The sequence below is a fragment of the Protopterus annectens genome, chromosome 11.part0, assembly GCF_019279795.1.
Source record: "Protopterus annectens isolate FY-2018-M chromosome 11.part0, PAN1.0, whole genome shotgun sequence".
Lineage (NCBI taxonomy): Eukaryota > Metazoa > Chordata > Ceratodontiformes > Protopteridae > Protopterus > Protopterus annectens.
In genome coordinates this window covers 389,423,089-389,433,890 of record NC_056745.1, presented here as the reverse complement: position 1 = coordinate 389,433,890, position 10,802 = coordinate 389,423,089, and the positions used below count along the sequence as shown (strand labels likewise).

Here is a 10,802-nt window from a genome sequence, read left to right as displayed (position 1 = left end):
TAAAATGGCTTGCAAGGACAGTTAGCCTAGTACTAACCTATGAACTTAAAAGCATAATAGGCAGTTGGATCTCTTAACTTCCTAATGCAACCCCCCCCCATACTAGAACTAGTAGTACTACTACTGCTAAAAGTTATTTGTGTTTTTTCCCCACAGCATTTCCACATACCTCTTAACACTGGAGAAAGCTAATATTTTTTTTATTTTTAAACAATAGTTTAATTCGCGTACACCGTTAATAGAAAAATATTGTTTACATCATTTTTTTCTAAATAAGAAATATGAAATTAATAAATGGCGTTACTGGCTGACTGTAGTCCTCATTTAAGGTTGCCACTTTTTCAAATGCCCAAAATGGGACATTTTTTGTAGAAATGTGAAATTTTGCAGTATAAAACATACTTTGACCAATGCAAAGGACAGAACTTCAATTCTTTGCCAAAATAAAAGCTTACTAATTTAGTATTTACGTTGCTTACACTATTTCTTGTAGCATTTAGGTGTTTCAAATACAAAATAACTGATTTATGCAACTATTAAAGAAAACTTTGGAAATATTTTTTGTCCTAAAATCTCAGGACATTTGCCATTTTTTTGTTTTTTCAACAGGAAGGATACAATTGCCCATAGAGGGACTGTCCCTCGCAAAGAGGGACAGGTGGTAACCCTATAACTAATGATCTACCAAGAAATCCAAACTTATGAGCGACAGGAAAACATCAGGGGACATTCAAGAGGCAGACAACATACACTCAGGTGCCTGTAGTAAATATTTAGACGCCAGGGGGTATTGCTTACTGCAGCAGAACAAACACCGAGGGGATGAGTACGTCTTAAAGCGCGCTCTTGTCAGAAGAAGGAAGTTTAATGCACGGCTCCTTCCCAAAGAGAGTTGAACACCTACCTTCTGTCAGCCGCTGTTCGCACGGTAAAGAGGGTGTATCCCGAGCGCCCGTCTCAGAACGTCCACTGCTACCTACAGCGGTGTGATCCACTACCAGTGGGTGTACAGTTAGGCAGGACCTAAGCAAGGTAAGCGTCACACCCTAAGCTCTACTTGTATAATATTAAATTTCGGATATGCCCTTCCAACTTCCTGTTAATTTTTTTTTTGCTTTTCTTTTAAACTCTTCCAAACTGTTTATTATATTAACAAATTATAACACGCTAACGGAGTTTGTATTTTGTGTTCATTACTGGAATTTAAAAATACATGATTTCATTATTGGAATTTAAAAATACATGAAGGTATAGTTCTGTACGTGGCTTGTCACGAACTAAGTATGACATGAGGGGGAAATGGAGCAAGGCCTCCTGTTGAGGCTTAGAGCATAAAAGTTATCATTTTAAAATATGTTTAGAATACTAATATTTGTGCACCAATTGCCAGAAAATAAAATATGCACTTTAATGATATATGTTATACTTTGATAAAAAAAACGGTTTGCTGTCAACTGTACATTTTATGAGAGATGAATACAAGCTTTGGGGAAAATCAGAGACATTTGACAAATTTTCCTTTTAGTGCTCAGACTCTCCAAGTTTATCATTCTGAAATATTTTGTATTTTTTATGTTATACGTCCTTTTTCTTTCTCACATCTGTTGCATTTCTGTACTTGCAACCCAGTATGAAGGCAATTTCACCGTAGATAATTGACTTCACTGGGTTACAGTAGTCTTTATACAAAGACATAGCATTTGAAGCATTAATTTTGTTCTGGTCTGTTTGTTAAATGTGTAGGAGGAAGGTGATTACTGGTAGTGTGCTAGAAACCACAGCATGAACTTCCTCATATCCATTTAAGGTTGAACTTTAAAAGTTTCATCTAGGTATGCCACTTCAGTCTCTGCTAATTTGTAGGCAAATGGTCTGAGATGCAAACTGTAAACCCTTTAAAGGAGGTCTGTGGTGATTTTAAGGGCTCAAAATGATGTAGCCCTCAAACTCCAGTTTGGATCTTCCAAATAAAATAAAGTTTACTGTATGCTGTATAGCAGTACACTGACATAGCACAACTGGTGTAGTGAAACTGCTCTCCCTCATTGTCATGTTCACACATCTGACAGTAGAAGTGTAGGTTTCCAGGTTAACACCCCTCCCCCCCAGCCTTCCATTGGGCTTAAATAAGGAATATACAGATCATACCTGTCAGGAGCCCAGTTTTTCACAGAATGTCCAGATTTTTTGCCTAATATTTTTGACTTGTTCCACACACTGAAGATTGAAGTAACTAAATAATGACATACATTTGAGTTCCAGACATTATATCCTTCAGAAAAAAATCATACTAACACAAATGCTGTTCTAGCAACTTCTTAAGTTTATAAGAATAATTTTAAAATCTGTACCTATTACAGGGCCTTTGTTCCCCCCATTATTTTAAGCGTTGTCCAGATTTTTTTCTCTAAGAGGTTGAGAGATATGATGCTGCTATACACAGCAGGATGCTTAGTAGGTGAGATTTGTTGTTCATCTGGTGTAGATCAACAGTATCAGTTCACAGATGAGTTTGACTACATCACTAATGTTTAAAAACTAAAGAATGCTTTACTGAACCAGTGGAAGACATTGTCGCTTGACCTAGACTAGTACCATTTGCAGATGTTAGATTGTAGAAAAAAATCTAAATTCAAGAAACAAGGTCCTGTGATGTTTCCATGATTGTCGATACTAAGCAATGTCAGGAAGTTGTCATCTGCTGTTACCAGCTTGTGTGTGTAGATGTTCTAGTTGTAGGTATGCAGGTAAAGCTAAAGAATTTGGAGTACTACATATCATATAGCGCTTTGAAATTAAGCATGCACATTCGTCATTGCCTCATATACATGAAGTGCCATGCATTCTGTAGTGGAAATACTAACTGGACAGTTTGACAACTCATAAATGAACATGTGTGACTTAAGAACATGCAGTGTTAGAAGTCGTCTGAAAAAATAACATTATGCTTGCAAAGTTGTTTTTGCTTTGGTCTTGGGGGTGGAATTGTTAATATTATTTAATATGAGTCAGATTATGCAGATAAAAGACAAAAACACGGTGACAGTAAAAATTAGAGTTACAGTGTATCCAAGTTTGAACATACATTTGGCCTTATAAGATCTGCCTCCTCACTAAATGATGACACTGCTTATATAAAGAGTACGTGTTATGCATTATTAGATTTGTGAAAAGGAATGTCGGTATTGTATTGATGTTATTCCTAATATAAGAATTAAATATATAAAAAACAAATTTTCACACAGCATACCACTGATTGCATGTTTTTTGGGGGTTTTGTCTAACATGTATGCAAATGCTTTTGGATGTTATAGGTGAGTAAAGTTTTCTGACTGTTTTTACTTTGTAACTGAATCTTCATTTTGGTGATTATTTTGGCAAATAATTTATTCATTATATGCTAATTTGCTGGCTTTTTATGTTAGATGTCCTTTTTGTATCTCACAAATGTTGTATATCTGTACTTGCAAACCAGTATGTAGTAAATTTCACCGTAGATCCTAGAATCCCATAAACTTTTAACACATGCATACTTAAGACACAAATGAGCTACCAGGACAGATCTGTCCAAATTCCTTAACAATGCTGTTTCCATGGGATGAAAATTCTTAATCATCGCTAGGGTGAGCATTGTTATATTATGTGTGCGTGTGTATACATATATATATATATATATATATGTATATATATATATATATATATATATATATATATATATATATATATATATGGGTCTACTTCACATGACCGACAGTTCATTTCATCGAAATTCATTTGACCGAGACCAAAACACCTAAAACCCATTTGATCGAAGCTCATAACACTGACACAGCCCCCCACATACTTCATACATGTCAAAAATATACTTGGATACTTATAACTGAAATGACTAACTCTTTGCAGAAAACAATATTTATCTAAACTATGTGGGGGGGGGGGCTATGCCCCCACACCCCCAATGTGGGGGACTGTGCCCCCCCCAACTATATATACTAACTCCAGGGTCACGCCACAGTGGGGAAAAGGGCATAATGCATTTAATTTCATGTGTCAGTGTTATGAGTTTCGATCAAATGGGTTTTAGGTTTTTTGAACTTTAGATGTTTTGGTCTCGGTCAAATGAATGTCGATCAAATGAACTGTCGATCATTTGAAGTAGACCCATATATATATATATATATATATATATATATATATAGTGGATATAAAAAGTGTACACACCCCTGTTAAAATGCCAGGTTTTTGTGATATAAAAAAAAATGAGACCACAATAAATCATTTCAAAACTTTTCCCACCTTTAATGTGACCTATAACCTGTACAATTCAGTTGAAAAACAAACACATTTGTTAGGGAAAAAGTATAAAAAATTAAAAAATGTACAATAAGCTGGTTGCATAAGTGTGCACACCCTTAAACTAATACCTTGTTGAAGCATCTTTTGATTTAATTACAGCATTCAGTCTTCTTGGGTAGGAGTCTGTCAGCATGGCACATCTTGACTTGGCAGTATTTGCCCACTCTTCCTTGCAAAAGCGCTCCAAATCTGTCAGATTGCGAGGGCATCTCTTGTGCACAGCCCTCATCAGGTCACCCCACAGATTTTCTATTGGATTTAGGTCTTGGCTCTGGCTGGGTCATTCCAAAACTTTAATTTACTTCTGATGAAGCCATTCTTTTGTTGATTTGGAGGTATGCTTGGGGTCATTATTGTGTTGAAAGCCGAAATTCCTCTTCATTTTCAGCTTTCTAGCAGATGCCTGAAGGTTTTGGGCCAAAAGTGACTGGTATTTGGAACTGTTCATAATTCCCTCCACCTTGAATAAAGCCCCAGTTCCAGCTGAAGAAAAGCAACCCCAAAGTATGATACTGCCACCACCATGCTTCACCGTGGGAATGGTGCTGTTTTGGTAATGCAAAGTGTTGTTTTTGCGCCAAACCTACCTGTTGGAATTGGGGCCAAAAAGTTCAACCTTGGTCTGATCACACCATAACACATCTTCCCACATGCTTTTGGGAGACTTGATGTATTGTTTTGCAAATTTTAGCCAGGCCTGGATGTTTTTCTGTGTAAGAAAAGGCTTCTGTCTTGCAACCCTACCCCATAGTCCAGACATATGGAGAATACGGGAGATTGTTGTCACATGTAGTATACAACCGTATACAACCAGTACTTGCCAGAAATTCCTGCAGCTCCTTCAGTGTTGCTGTAGGTGTCTTGGCAGCCTCCCTGACCAGTTTTCGACTTGTCTTTTCATCAATTTTGGGGGGATGTCCAGTTCTTTGCAATGTCACTGTTGTCCCATATTTTCTCCACTTTTTGATGACTGTCTTCACTGTGTTCCATGGTATATCCAATGCTGTGGAATTTTTTTATACCCTTCTCCTGACTGATACCTTTCAACAATGAGATCCATTTGATGCTTTGTAAGCTCTCTGCGAACCATGGCTTTTGCTGTAGAAGGCAACTGAGTAAATGTCAGGAAAATCCTACTAGGACAACTGAACTTTTATTGGGGTTAATCAGAGTCTCTTTAATTGATGGCAGGTGTGTACCCAAGAAGACTGAATGCTGTAATTAAATCAAAAGGTGCTTCAACAAAGTATTCCTTTAAGGGTGCGCACACTTATTCAACCAGCTTATTATACTTTTTTTTTATTTTTATATTTTTCCCCCTAACAGAATTGTTTGTTTTTCAATTAAATTGTACAGGTTATAGGTCACATTAAAGGTGGGAAAATTTTTGAAATTATCTATTGTGGTCTCATTTTTTATATCACCAAGACCTGGCATTTTAACAGGAGTGTGTACACTTTTTATATCCACTGTGTGTGTGTGTGTGTGTGTGTGTGTGTGTGCGTGTGTATATATATATATATATATATATATAAATATATATATATATATATATATATATATATATATATATATATATATTTATATTTATATTAAATGTATAGTCAGATTGCTGGAGTGCGGCCTGCCCCTGCTGTTTTTTCTAACTGCCACTGAAGATGATCTACATTCCTGTTATTTGAAGGTTCGTAAATAATCCATTACAAATGCTGTCTGATACTGGGCTTGATGTAATATACTTAGTCTGAGCTTGCATGGTGGGTAAGTAAATGCTGCATAAAACTAGAGTGCTTATTGTATGGTGTTCTGCAGGTGGAATAAAGTGTAATTCCTTGAGTCACAATTGACCAGAGTACAAGACACTGAGTAGCAGAATATGGATAAATGTTTTCCATAGGAAATCATTGTTGGTGGTGTTGCTATTTATAAGAATGAGGGGGTGGGGAAGACTTGCTGACCATGCTCATTCCCTGTAACTAACACTCTCAGTTAACTTTTTCACCTTTCTGTATTTTGGTCATTAGGATTTGGCTTTTCTGGTGCTCAGGGTTTTACTGTTTGACATTTCATAGTGGAAGTGCTTATGGTGTCAGGTGAACCAGGCCATTACTACTTGAAGATTGGGACAGGTGCTGAGAGATAAAAAGCAGTGTTGTATGTGCTAGCAACCTGAAAATGAAAAGTGACTTTATCATTTTCAAAGGCCACTCTGGATATTGTGTCTTGTAATTGTTTGTTTTTTTTCTGAGACGTAAATGTTGTTTTTCTGAGAACTGTCTGAAATTCAGTTCTCCCCAGGCCTTCACTGAAAATGGACTCTGCCCAGTTGGTCTTTCCTGGTCAACAAAGATGGAAAACAATGATACTTCCAGTTCACTGTAAGGCCCCCCATTGTCCTCCTTAAACCCTCGTAACCGGATGCATATGCAGATTCTGTTTGGGTCATAGTAGAATGCCAAGAGCAACAGTGTCATTTCCTCAGTTCCCCAGACCAAACAGACTCATCTATGGATCTTCAAAATGTACAAATACTTTGAGATTTGTATGTTCAAAGTAATAAACTCTTTTGCATGTCCAATGAGTGCCAGTGGCTTGTCCTCAAAGCAGTCTACAAGAATTGTATAGTTTTCCACATAGTTTAAAGTCAACACTGTGGACCTCTTATCTGAAAGTAAGCATCTGGCCACATTCTAATGCTCACTGATTTCATGACCAGGATAAATATCAAATCGGGTAATGGGCTTCTCTGCCTCACTCTGTTTTTGATGTGAATGTTGAATGGCAATGTTTATTGGTGGATATCTGATTTGTTGTGGCACAGTGGCGCAGCAGCACAGCAGATAGAGTTGTCACCTCACAGCAAGAGGTTCCCCTGTTTGATTGTTGGTTGGGGTGCCTTTTGTGTGGGTCTGTATATCCTCCCTGTGTTCGCATGGGTTTCCTCTGGGTGCTCCAGTTTTCTCCCACTTTTCAAAGACATGCAAACACTCTAAATTAGCCATAGGTGTGAGTGTGCATTCAGATGAGTGGCTTGGAAGAACTACTGTGGCAGGGCTAGCCACCCGGCAGTGTAAACCTTGGTTCAAGATGATTGTCACTGTTGAAGTGAGACCCTAATCCCATGTGCAAAAATGGAAAAAAGGGAGGGATGGATGGATGGATCCGATTTGTAGGCAGCATGTTCATGGCTGTCAAACAGCCAGTGTATCATTTCTCTGTATAGAAGTCTCTCATAGAGTATTGTAGGTGCTCATAAGATAGGGTGCTGAATGCTGTAGTAGAACCCAAAGGGAAGGGTCATGGCTCCCATCCCCAGGCTGTGAGCATGGTGTGCTTCAGTGTATGAAACATATTTATGCTGAAATGCGCCAAAATAAAGGCCACTTGTTTAAGTAGTGAGACATACTTGACTGCAACACTTAGGAACTTGTTGCTTAATAGTTTGGTTAGTCGTTTCAAATTAGTGTAGGACTGCAGTTGACTGGTTGTTGATTGTCTTTATCTGGTTTGGGAATCAATGTTAAAGTCACTTCATTTATTTCCCAGGGAGAGCACCTCCACATATGCTTGAGCAAAATTTGTCATAAACACGGGTGATATGATCTTCTTTCGTATTTTATTAAACTTATTAAGGAGGCCATTCTGCTTTGGAGCCTTGCCTTTGTGGAGGGCACTGATAATGCTGTCTACTACCAGTTCAAGGATTGATGCCACTAGCATTTGTCTAACCCTTTCATTAGACTAGGACACACTTCATGCCCATTGTGCGTAGTTGTGTTACTGCCTAGCATGCATTTTCTGGAAGTATTTGATGTACTCTTTAATTTTATCTTCTGTACTCCCATAGTATTATTGAGATGGGGGTGTAGTTTAAATTATGGTGAGACTTATGTGCAGTGCATGTTACATTTTTATTTGAGGATATTATCTTATCTTGAGCTCTGTATGCATTACTTCACTTTAATCCTGCCTTGTTAATACTGTACCCAGTGAAAGGTCAGCCTTTTTGATTTGGTTGGCAATAGCTTCCCCACAGAGTATCCACTACTGCTTTCCTCTATCTTGCAGGGGTGTTAAAGCCACTGTTCCTCTCTTGTTTTACTTTATAAATTCACTCATCCTGCTCTCATGTGCTTGTACAACTAAACTCATTAGAAAGACAGTGCCCAAAGAATAGCTGTACAGGACTGATGATCTGTCACTGGCATTGTTGGTGGGTCTGCTGATGTACTTCAAAGGTCCTACTGCATTTCTTTCACTGGATCATTTAAAAAAATCCTTAACAAACTTCTAATAATTAGGGGTAGTCATGCCATATGAAAGATGCGCATGCTATGGACAGGATGACAGTAAATTCAAATTTGGAACACATTGAAGTGGCGCTTCTCATTGCTGGGAGTCTTAATGAAAAAAAGCCCAATCCTGAGACTTTCCTGCAATGTAAGCACAGTCACAGAGACATAGCTATAAACCAATGAAAGCACTCCCTCTATTCATGGGTTTATTGTGTATTGTTATCTTCAGACCTATTGGTAGTTTTGGGGGAGAATCAGTATTTGCCGAGAATATCATCACAACAGATTCCCTGAGACACCAAATTTAAACTCCTAGATTTCCAAATCATCCTAAACAACATTCAGTTTTCATTTCATAGCTAACTATAGAACAACCCTGTATGTTGCCTTTTGAGCATGATAGCCACCTTACCACTTTAGCTGAAATCCCGATTACCACTACCCCAGTATCTTTTTATTGTGGGGGACTTCAGTTATCCATTATTTAACTAACTGACCTACACTGCCAGCAGTTAGCATGCATAAAGTTTCCTCGATATAAATGGTAACTCCCTTGTAAAAATAGTTAATCATTGTACAGGGGGACCCAAAACCCTTGATCTTGTCCTCTGAAATATGGCCTCTTGCATGCCTCTGTATATTTCATCCTGCCTTGTTAAATCAGATTATAAATCAGTGACCTTTTTCCTTTTAAAACTGGTGATATTTCCCATGAAAATAACCTTGTCTTTAGGCACTTCTCAAAAGCAAAACTTTTTTTATCACTTGATTAACTAAGTTCTGCTGTAATCCTTCTGTGACGAATCCCATTGCTAAAGCTGCTACCTATACCTCTGACTTCTGCTCCCAGTTAAAGAGTTGTGCTAATAAAACAGTATATATCTGTATCGAATATAATGAGAAGTTTAAAAATAAAATTGGTAGAATACCCTTATTAATGCCACAAAAAGTCTAATTTTGTTTACCTTAAGAGCACTCTTAAGAAAAATAGTGCAGAGCTTAAGGGAACCGTTGGGAAGCTCATAGCTGAATATGAACTTAAAATAGTCAGCAAATCCAAATGTAACTATGAGTTTTTCTTTATCTCTGTCGGGACACTGAGAACTAACACCAAACAATGTACAGAGGAAGTCCACAATAATGCTACTCACTCTGACCCAAAGGAAATACCTAATTTGCTAGCTGACAAAGGTACTGCAAACTTTGCTCCACCCAGAGTTATGCATCTTCATCCTCCCCCTTTAATTACTATAGCTAAGTCATCTCAGCTTCATTAAAATGTGCCTGGATAGCATTCCAGGTTGCTGATTAGCAATACTGAATATGGCCTATCTGATCCTCTTACTTAACCTCCTTAATCTAAACCTGTCCGCGACTTACATCCCTTAAGTCTGGAAAATAGCCATTGTAATACCATTACACACAGGTAAACCAACCACAAAGCCTAGTGACTTTAGACCGTTAGTATCATGAGACTCCTATGTAAAGACATAGGAGGTATTGTCTCAGACCTCATTTATCTGGGAGTCATTGAAAAACTTTTAACCCGGGACCCTGATCAGTTTGGGTGTGTCCTCTTTAACTGCATTAACAGAAGCACTGGATAGCAGCTAAGCAGTGCATACAGTGTATCTGGAAATGGCCAAGGCCTTTGACACTATTCCTTATGCAGGCATTTTTGACATGCTTGTAAATCTGATTATAAATCCTTATGGTGTGCAGTGGATGGTTAACTGGTTGTCCGAGAGAACCTATGTGGTTCCAGCTGCAGGTGACACTACTGAAAGCAAAACAGTTGCCAGTGGGGTACCAAAGGATATAGTGTTGGACTCTTTCCTGTTTGGCATCCACTTTTCAGATCTGCAGGCCAACACTCCTTCCTAGCCTATGGTCATCTAATTTTGCAGATGACAGTAAATTGGGTTTTATTTGCTTCAACATGATTTAGACCATGTTAACTCTTGGCACAGGGACAGTGGTCTCATTAAATGGGAAAAATGTAGTGTCCTTCATTTTGGTAAAGAACATTTTCACATACCATATAGGTGATTGCTGACTTGTCGGTTGTGTGTTTTTAGTGCGAGAGTATTATGTTCTTGTGGGTTTCAAAACAGTGCTTTGTATTGTGCAATCTGGTGGTGCGTTTTCTGG

At 38.0% G+C, this 10,802-nt stretch overlaps 1 protein-coding gene across 1 annotated transcript in view; it reads left to right on the top strand.

Moving 5' to 3' along the window:
- Window positions 1–844: 844 nt before the first annotated feature.
- Window positions 845–10,802, top strand: part of LOC122815409 (src substrate cortactin-like) — a 706,001-nt gene continuing 696,043 nt past the window's right edge. The window contains exon 1 of the mRNA XM_044087879.1: window positions 845–1,032. The gene's annotated coding sequence lies outside the window, so the exon portion shown is untranslated. The remainder of the gene's footprint in view (window positions 1,033–10,802) is intronic.